Source organism: Gossypium raimondii, chromosome 10 (genome assembly GCF_025698545.1).
Source record: "Gossypium raimondii isolate GPD5lz chromosome 10, ASM2569854v1, whole genome shotgun sequence".
NCBI lineage: Eukaryota > Viridiplantae > Streptophyta > Magnoliopsida > Malvales > Malvaceae > Gossypium > Gossypium raimondii.
In genome coordinates, this window is record NC_068574.1 from 9,486,625 (window position 1) to 9,497,051 (window position 10,427).

Genomic DNA, 10,427 nt, shown 5'->3' on the forward strand with positions numbered 1-10,427 from the left:
TGACAATATTTTATATGCCACTAATAAATAAATTTGTTGTAGAGGATTCTTCTCCAACCTCCACAGGTCCAGTACGAATGCCTTTGTTATGCATTCAATGGAGAAAACTCACCTAATTAGAGTTCAAATTTCCACTAGGCCTTAAGTGGAAGGAGTAAACCCTTTTTACAGCCTTAACTATTTTTAAAAAAATTAATTATTGATTTTATTTTTAATATAAATAAAAATTTAATTATTATTTAAAATAATATAGTTTGCGTTGAGGTAGTTATGGGAGCAGTGACACCAAGCAATTCAAAACATGTTTTATCTATTGCCATGTTTAACCAAGTATCTTAGTTCTTTTTTTTTTTTTTTTGAATAGAAGCCAAGTTGTATTAAAAGAAAAAAACAAAACAAAAGTTCTGGCCCAACCCCAATGAGCCCAAAAACCAGCAATGAAACATAAAACCAAGACAACAATTAAAAAATAAATTACCCAGCCCAGCCAAACAGAAAATGTATACCCGTCCGTATCCCCTCAATAGTCATTTCAAAATATGATAAAAGAGACCCCATCCTCTCTTTCCTCCATCTAGGGGTTGAAGCAAAATCATCCTTAGTCCGGTTCTCGTATCGATTCATCTTCCATCATCTGCATCGTAAATCTCGAGACAGCATCTTCCAGGTAAAAACCTTCACCAGATTTCAAACACTCCTTTGTTAAAAGATGGGCTAACTGATTTTCAAAGCAACTTGCATGTTTAAGCCGAAGAAAATTAAAACTGTTCATCTTTTGTTTAATGTTTCAGATGTAGGCACCTATTTCAGATCTATCTTGTACATTCTTATTGCATTTCTTGATGACTGTTAGAGAATTGCCCTCTATAACTGCTTTTGTTAACACCATTTCTAACCCCGTTTGTATTACCCATGAACACGTGAGGGCCTCAGTTGCAAAACCCATTCCAACCTCCGCATGCAGAATCGATTGAGATACCAAAACTTTACCCAAAGTATTTCTAGCTACGATTCCTGATCCCGATCTGAAGGGCACTTTATCAAACGTCGTTTCAAAGTTTATTTTGATTCTCGCCCTTGTAGGAGGTTCCTATTTCTTGCCCTCACATCGTCTGGTAACTTCCCTTACCTCGTTGTTCTCCAGTTCTGTTCTATAACAAGATATGGAAGTGACAATTTCCCTACCCGTTTTACTAATTTTTTTCGTGCAGCTTCTTGTTTCTTTCTGTCCACAGGCTCCATAATGCAACACACAATAAATAACCAAGACCCAGGTAAGCCATTCAAAAAATCCCTGGTCAAAATTTGATACAATCCCATGAAACCCCAGTAAATTCCAAACTTTTATTATTACAGGGTAGCTATAGAAAACCTGGTCCAAACTTTTATTATTACAGGGTAGCTATAGAAAACCTGGTCCAAAGTTTCATCTGCACTACCACACCTCAGACATATCAGACTTGACACAGGTCGTTTAAAATTCAAATTAGCTAAAGTAGGAATATAATTCTTCGAAATTCGCCACATTGTAATCTTGATTTTAGCCGAAAGTTTTAGGCTCCATAGCTTCCTATATAATTCTCTAGCATTGGTCTATGCCTCATTAAAAGTAGGGGAAGAAATGTCAGTTTGTAATAGTTTGTAGGCGCTTCGCACAGAAAATTCACCCGAAGGCTCGCCTCTCCACACCATCACGTCCTCGTGAAGAATACTAGCCAACGGGATTCTCAATATTTTGGTTGCATCGGCACTCGAGAAATTATCAAAAATACGTTCCCCATTCTCTGTTTTCACTATCAATTAAATCAGCAACAAGCATATAATTATCATTACGAACCACATTGCTTAATTTATAATCATCTGAACCAGGAATCCATGCATGATTAACAATTGAAATCTTTTCTCCCATACCCACTCTCCAATCAATCCCACCACACAACTTCTTCACTGACCAAATACCCTTTCGAGTATACGACGCCCTATGTTTTAAACTGACATTGAAAAAATTAGATCGAGGGTAATACTTACCTTTCAAAACTCGAACAACAAAAGAATTAGGATAATTAATAAGTCTCCACCCTTTTTTGGTTAAAAGAGCCATGTTAAATTTCTCAAAACTTCGAAAACCCAAACCCCCTTCCTTTTTCAAGTCACACATTCTTTCCCATTCGCACCAGTGAATACCTCTTCACACATGACCCTTATACCAGGAAAATCTTGCCACAATACTCTCTATTTCCCTACACAATACTCTCTATCCATCGTTGGAACAAGATTACGGAGCATTACTGGACTTTTTCAATTAAATACAAACATTTCACATCATTTAACATATACATCAGAAACTATTCATAAATCATTCATATTGTCCCTTGTATGAGCCTTCGAGGCCCAAAATATGTATTAAAAATAAATTGGGATTAAACCGGAAACTCAGAGAATTTTTTCGCAAAATTTAAAAAAAAATTTAAGTGCAGGGGACACACCCCTACGTGGGCATTCAATGTGAGGCATACGATCGTGTCTCAGTTCATGTCCATGCCCGTGTAACTCTCTAGCTTGAGTCACACGGTCAAGCCATACGCCCGTGTGCTAGGCCGTGTGCAAAAACCTGGCATTCTATTTCTAAATTTTAAGGATGCAGGGGACACACAACCAGATCACACGCTCATGTGCTAGGTCGTGTGTCACACACGGTTGAGACACGCCTGTGTCTCTGCCCGTGTGGACGAAAATAGGCCATTTTAAGGCCACTTTTCTCACCCATTTTTGATATCAACCTATACACAACATTTTAATACATCAATGCATCCCAAACAAGCAATCAACACAAGCCAAAATCATGTTTTGAGCACGACATAACATCACAAATACTCAATTACTTAAACTTACCTATTTAATCCATCTCATTGCTTTATTAAAATCTACTACTAATTACACACATACAAGCATATATAATTCACAATCACATTTCAAATTATTTCATTTTCAAACCAACTCTATACATGCTATGTAAACCAAAGTATACGTTGCAAAAGCTACCATATTAAGTTGGATAGTGTGGCTTGATTTGTTGATTCGATCTCCCGACCTCATGTTAATCTATAAGAACATTAAACAACACAAGTAAGCTTTATGAAGTTTAGTAAGTTCGATATGTTATATATAAATCTTACCAAACTTAATATAACAAATTAAATAGTAAATTATTCATGCACTCTCCCTGTCAACCACAACATAAATCGATGAACACACTTCTTTCAAATCAATATAAAAAATAACAATAAATCTTTCAATTTCAATCACATAAGTCATTTACCCAATCTTACCAAAATCGGAGAACGATATACGAATATGAGTACATCATTTTCAGAAGCTCGAATGCTAAACAGAAGCACATAAGTGCTAAAAAGAAACCCATAAGGGTTGAACGGAAGCTCATAAGAGCTAAACGAAAACCCATAAGGGTTAAACAGAAGCTCAAAAGAGCTGAACGGAAACCCATTAGAGTTGAACGGAAACTCATATGAGTTAAACAGAAGCTCGTAAGAGTTAAACGGAAAGTAAACATGAAAGTTCGCAACAAATGCTGAATTTCGATTTACTTCGGTAATTTTTCATCAATTCTTCCTTTGCTTTCTTTCGTCACACAACGATTGTACTCAATCCTGTGTTCTATTCAAACTGAATATTTACTTCAAATTTATAATTTAACAATATTCCACTTTTCAGCAATATACTGAATACATAATATAATTCACCAATTCAAAATAAATATTAAAGTTTAACCATACGAACTTACCTGGGTTAAATTGTAAAATTTGTAATAGTTTAGGGATTATTCTGCTAATTTCTTTTTTCACGATTGTCTCTGGTCATTGATTTAAAATATAAAATTATTCCTTCATTAGCATATATTTCAGTCTAAATTCACTTCATAATTAATACTCCTCAATTTTTGAAATTACACAATTACCCTAATTTTTACAATTTTTACAATTTAGTCTCTTACAAATTAGTCTATCAAATGAGCTAATTTTTCTTAATTGACAATTTATCTAAATATTCTAGGCCATCATACAGCCATTGATAAACATAATTTAATACCAAACTCTAATATTTAGTCTTTTCACAATTTAGTCCTAAAATCAATATCTATTAAATTCACTTTATAAAATCATCATATAACAAAATTAAAGCTCTAAATCCATATTATTTCATCAAAAACATCCAAGATTCAAAGAATGGTAACTTTCAAAATTTTCAATAAAATAAAAATTAATAAAATAGATAGTTGGACCTAATTGTAAAAGTATTAAAAATATAAAAATTTCAAGAAAAGAGTAAGAATTGAACTCACTTGAAGTAAAAATATGAAAACCAGCTGAAAAGTCCTCCTATGGCAGTTTAGAACTGAAAATTGATGAAGAATTGTCTAGAATTCAATTTGGTCATTTGTTTTATTTTTAATTTCAACCAATTTACCATTTTGCCCTTAGTTCACACTAATTTCATGATTTTATTCTAGTTATGCCGCCTCAACTATCCCCTTTGGGCTATTTTGCTATTTAAGTCCTCTCCATTTATCATTTAAGCCATATAATCACTATTTCTTTAATTAGCAAGTTTTACACCTTTTTCAATTTAGTCATTCTTAATTAATTAACTATTAAAACGTTAAAATTTTCGAAAATTTTATACTACCTTAATATTACTCTATAAATATTTATACAAATACTTACGGCTCGTTTATAGAATTGAGGTCTCGATATCTCATTTTCTAAACCACTTAACCTAATAAATCCTTATAAAATTCAAATTACTAATTCAAAAATCTTCCTGAAACAACATTTGGCTCATAAATACTAATTAATAAAATTTACAAGCTTACTTATTAGATTTGGTGGTCTCGAACCATTATTTTTGACGCTACTGAAAATCAGGCGGTTATAGGTATAGCTTGAAGTATTGACTTTATAAATACCTCATTGCCCCCTTGTGAGAGAAATCTCGTACTCTAACCATCAACTTTCCTTTTCATCTGATCCTTCAAGACCGAAAATGAAGTATTTTTATTTTTACCCACTATATTAGGAAGACCTATGCATCTCTCCAGGTTATTTGAGTATCGAACTTCCAATTCTGTCGATATTTGCACTCTAACCATAACAGAAGTATTTGCACTATAATATATCGTGGACTTTTCAAAATGTACACATTGTCCCGGATAGACTTCATACTCCTCCAAAATCTATTTAATGACATGTTTACCCCTCTCTAAAGCCTCCTAAAAAAGAACGCAATCATCTGCAAATAGTAGATGGGAGATTTGAGGACCATTCCTACTCCCCTTTGCTCCTTTTATCAAGCTTTCTCTAACTACAAGTCTCATGAGAGAAGACAATCCCTCACTACAAATTAGAAATAGAAATGGGCTTAAATGGTCTCCTTGTCGTAGTCCTCTAGAAGGCCGAAAAAGCTCTCCCATAATCCCATTAATATTAACAGAATGAGAGATTGTCAAGACACATCATTATAATATCCACCAAGACCTATTCAAAACCCATTTGCTCCATCATTTCCCTTAGAAAACTCCATTCAACTCGATGACATGCCCTACTCATGTCCAATTTTAAAGCCATAAAACCTCTCATTCCAAATCGTTTTTGCCTGAAAGTATGCAAAATCTCATAAGCAAACAATACATTATTCAAAATCAGATGCCCTGACACAAACGCACTTTGAGCACTATCAATGCAAACATTAAGAGTCTTTTGAAATCAATTAGCCACCATTTTTGCGATTATCTTATATCAAACATAACACAAGCTGATGGGTCTAAAATTGGCCATATTAGTATGATAGGGGATTTTTAATATCAAAACAATGTTCGTAACATTCACAGGGTCAAGTTCCTTACCATAATTTAAAACACCCAAACAATAAAGACTTACATCACATCCCACAATATGCCAATATCTCTGATAAAATAATGTTGGGAAGCCATCCAAACCTGGTTCCTTTGTTGGACCCATATCCCTTAAAGCTGCAAAGACTTCTTTCTCTGTATATTTCCTTGGTAACAGCGTATTTATAACAACCTATTTTTCAGTGGTGTCAGAAATAGTAATTTTGAGACCACAACTCTAACATAATTGTCCATAAATATTAATTATTTAACATTTATGACGTTATTAGTATTTTATTAAAATTTGGATATGAAATTTTATCGTTTGAATAGTTAATTAAGTAAAAATAACTAAATTGTAAAAACTGTGAGAGTTGGTCTCTATTAGTTAAGGTTATTAAATAGCTATAAAAAGATTAATTAAGAGACTTGAGTGGTAGTTAAGCCATTACCATTATTATGGACGATAGTGGGTTTAAAATTTATGAATGTCAATTGTTTACAAAAGGGGTAAATGTGTAATTAGGTAAATAACCTTATTATAGCAAAATATGCTAAAATCAAATGTCATCTTCTTCTTTATAATTCACCACCGAAAAACCTTAGAGGAGAAAAGAACATATTCGGCCAAACTTTGGCTTGGTATTTAGGTAAGCAAATTTCATCCGTTTTTAATAATTTTTATGTTTTTGAGCTCGTATTAACTAAATCTAACTAACCCGAAGACCAACTTGTAAAACTGTTAAACGTTATAATTCATGCCATTGATGAGTTGAGCAATTAATGAATGTTTGTGGATGATTAATAAGCCTTGTTGTTAGATTAAACTATTTTGCTTAGTAATTTTTGATTATTTTAATGCTAAAGGATTAAATTGTTAAATGTGAGAAATTAAAAGGGCTTGTTGTAAATTAATAATATATATCAGCCGTATTGAAATTTTAAGAGGTTCGGTTATGTTGGGTTCTAAGTAGAAATGGTGGAATTGCATGATTAGGGCTTAGGGATTAAATTGAGTAAAAGTTGAGGGAAATTTTGTAAAATTTCAAAAGGACTTAAATGTATTAGGTGATTTAATTTTTTTTTCTATTCAATTACTTAATTGAATGAAATTATTGTGTTAGATCAAGAACGAGTTGGCAATTGTGGAAAAGAAAAGGTTGTTGAGTAGTCCCTGTACTTTGGCATTTCTACAAACCAGTCCTGTAAGTTCGTATGGTTATTTATATTTCAATTGATCCTTGTATATTCTATGTTAATATAATGTTATAATTGATATTATACGTAGTATGACCTTGAAAACAAGTAAAGTGGAATACGGATTTTCTATCAAGCCTTGGGCCGGAGATTATTGTCCGACTTTAAAACAGTGATATGGACCGTAGCGATGGCTTGAGGTCCTGCATGTGTTGCGGATTCTCTACAACTTGTGTGAGCAGCATCATGAACCGGTTAAAATACTGAATGTTAGCTTAAATGAGCTATGTCCACTGATTATGTGAAATAAAGAGCTCATGGTAATGATGATTCAAAAATATACACTGAAGTAATGCTCATATTATTAATTGTCTATTGAAAATGGTGATTGAGGGGAATTACATTGCTCAATTACAAATTTGATTTATCTTTTTTAAGTTGGTAAGATTTTTCATTTAATCAAACAAACTTACTTAGCTTTATGTAAGCTTACATGTATTTGGTTCTATCTTTGTAGATTACGTTTTGTGGACTTGAAAAATTAGGTCAACTTGGGAAATCACACTATCTGGGAACCTTTGGTTGATTTTGATTTTTGTATGGTTATATGGCATATAATAGGACCCTTTTGGATATGTTGTATTAGTTCTTAGCTTTGTGCACTTATTATACTTTGAGCTTGTGATGTGTTGAATAACTTATGAAGTATGCATGTTTCATCGTAGTTAAGTTTGTTGGTCATGAATGAAATGAAATAATATCATGTTGAATTACAGTATGAAATGCATTGAATATAGAATTGATGTGTAATTTGAGACTTGTATATACAATTATAGAAGTGAATTGATATAATTTGTATTGTGGTGTCAATTATGACACATTGGTTAGGCACTTAGGTTGATTGTGTTTACATGAAATGAATGCTATTGAAGGTGTTAAATGGCTCATAAAGATGTATGTTTGAAAGTGTTTAGGTACCTAAGCATATGGGTGAAAAATGAGTATGATTTAGGTCATTTTTGGGTATACACGGCCATGTGTCACACATGGGCGTGTGCTATGAACGTGTTTTCATGAAATATCCATACGGTATGCGACACGATCGTGTAACTCAAAATAGTTTTGAACACGACCTGCGACATGACCATGTGACCCAACATCGAATTAAACACGGTCTAACACACGGCCACGTGAGGGTATTTCGAATGTTACACGAACTAGCACATGGTCGTGTGAATTTATTTCGAATGGACACAGTTGGTCACACGGCCATGTCCCTGCACCACACGGTTTGAATAGTGTCACACGGCTGTGTGACCACTATCTTGAAAATTTTTAATTTTTCCCTAAATGTTATGATTTGTTTCGATTTGATCTCTGAATATTCTTAACTTATTTTTAGGGCTTCAAAAGTTCGATTTAATGCCCGTAAATGTGTCTTATTTCATTTTGAATCCTATTTGTATTGATGAAATTATTATGATAATTGGATGCTAATTGTAATGAAATGTTCCAACTTGTACGGTAACACTCCGTAACCCTATTTTCATAATGAAATGGGATATGGGTGTTACAGTATTCAAATCATCAGTAATACACATCCCACTCTAGACAAAATATGTGTTAACATACCCACCCCCTTTGTCGCAAACAATTCTTTAAAAAAAACCCCTTGTTATTTCTGCCATCTTCGTCCCTTTCCTAGTTACCCTTCCATCTGCATAATCCAAACATTTAATCATAATCTTTTTCATGCAGTGCGAAGCATTATTATGGAAACAAACCATCTTTCTATCCTCTAGCTTTAACCAATTAACTCTTGTTCTTTGTTCCCAGAAAGCTTCATCCTAATCGATCTCCCAATTCAATTGAACTTGTGTCAATAAGCTCTGCCAAATTTCCATCATCCCGATCTAAAACCAATAATTGCTCTAATTTCCTGGTCAAAGTCCTTTTCAAACCGTGCCATATTTTCTGTATCTGTCTTGCCTAACTTCCTAGTTCAACCCGAAGACTCTCTAACTTAGCAAATATATCCCCCTTACTCAATTCCCAAACTCGTTTTATTTCTCCTTCGAAAGACTCTTCCATTGTCCACCATGCTTCAAAGCAGAATTTTTTTATTACCCCTCACATTTCCTTCCATATTCGTATGTATTAAAAGTGGGCAATGATTAGAAAAGGAATAGGGTAAGTGTTGAATACTAACACGGAAATCTACCCAACCAACCATCATTGGCCATACCTCTATCCAATCATTCTCGAATATTAGTTTTCGATAAATTCTCTCTCTCATTTAAACCACGTCCCAGAATAGCTCACATCTAATAAACGACACTTCTCCAAAACTTTCTGAAACGTCTCCATTCTCAGCTTGTCCTTTGGAACACCCACACTTTCTCAAAAGAATACATAATTTCGTTAAAATCCCCATGCACTAGCCATGAGGGTTCTTAATAATTCCCTAAATTCTTAAGAACATTCCACGAATCACTCCTATTCCTAGCAAACAGGGTTCCATAAAAACCAGTAAATCTTCAATCCCTCTCCTCATCATTCCCTTTTACCACTAAATCCACATGATTCATAGAGAAACTACGTAAAGTGATAATTAATTTGTCCTTCCATGCTAAACAAAGGCTTTTACGAGAACCATTAGTCGCCACCTCAATCCTATTAACAAAACCACATTATCTCCTCACTTCTTTCATCCTTCTACAATCTAGTTTAGTCTTCATAAAGAAGACCAGTTGGGGATTATACATTTTCAGCGAATGTCGAAGTCTTCTAACAGCCCGTGGGCTCCCCAACCTACGGACATTCTAACTCAAGAGTTTCATTAGATCAATTGAATTACCCTTTGGCAACCGCTGATAAATAATGAGGCTTAACTACCAACCTTCCTTCTCTTCCTCTAATAGAGTCATCTATTCCCGACCCACCTCGAGAACCTTATTCCCTTCATGGTTGTTTCTTCTCTTCATCCCCGAAAGGACACTCCTTAGAATCATGTTCCATTGCTATTTGACTGGGCCCATCATTTGATTCTCCTTCCAAGTTCACCCCAACACAAGATTAACCTTATTCGACATTGTTCCTCCACACCCTCTTCCTCTTTCTCCCTTTAGCCATATGTTTTTCATTTCCAGAGTTCTCATTAATTGAGCACGAATTGAAAAATTCCAACCCATTTCCACAATATCAATTTTGGACTCCATCTACAATAAAAGCAAAACAGGGTTAACCGATCATACTTGAAATTGCTATAAGAACAAATACTCGACGAGAACATTAGCCTCTTCATTCTTTTTAAAGATCGTTG

At 34.0% G+C, this 10,427-nt stretch overlaps 1 long non-coding RNA gene across 2 annotated transcripts; it reads left to right on the forward strand.

The window, feature by feature from the left end:
- The first annotated feature begins 499 nt into the window (after window positions 1–499).
- On the forward strand, window positions 500–7,880 carry LOC105778001 (uncharacterized). Of its 2 annotated transcripts, none has more exons than XR_008190197.1 (5): window positions 500–667; window positions 934–1,115; window positions 1,212–1,274; window positions 7,033–7,113; window positions 7,623–7,880. It is a non-coding gene; the product is annotated as an uncharacterized LOC105778001 (long non-coding RNA). The 2 variants fall into 2 exon arrangements; XR_001128495.2 differs by lacking the exon at window positions 7,623–7,880 and adding an exon at window positions 7,197–7,603.
- Window positions 7,881–10,427: the final 2,547 nt, after the last annotated feature.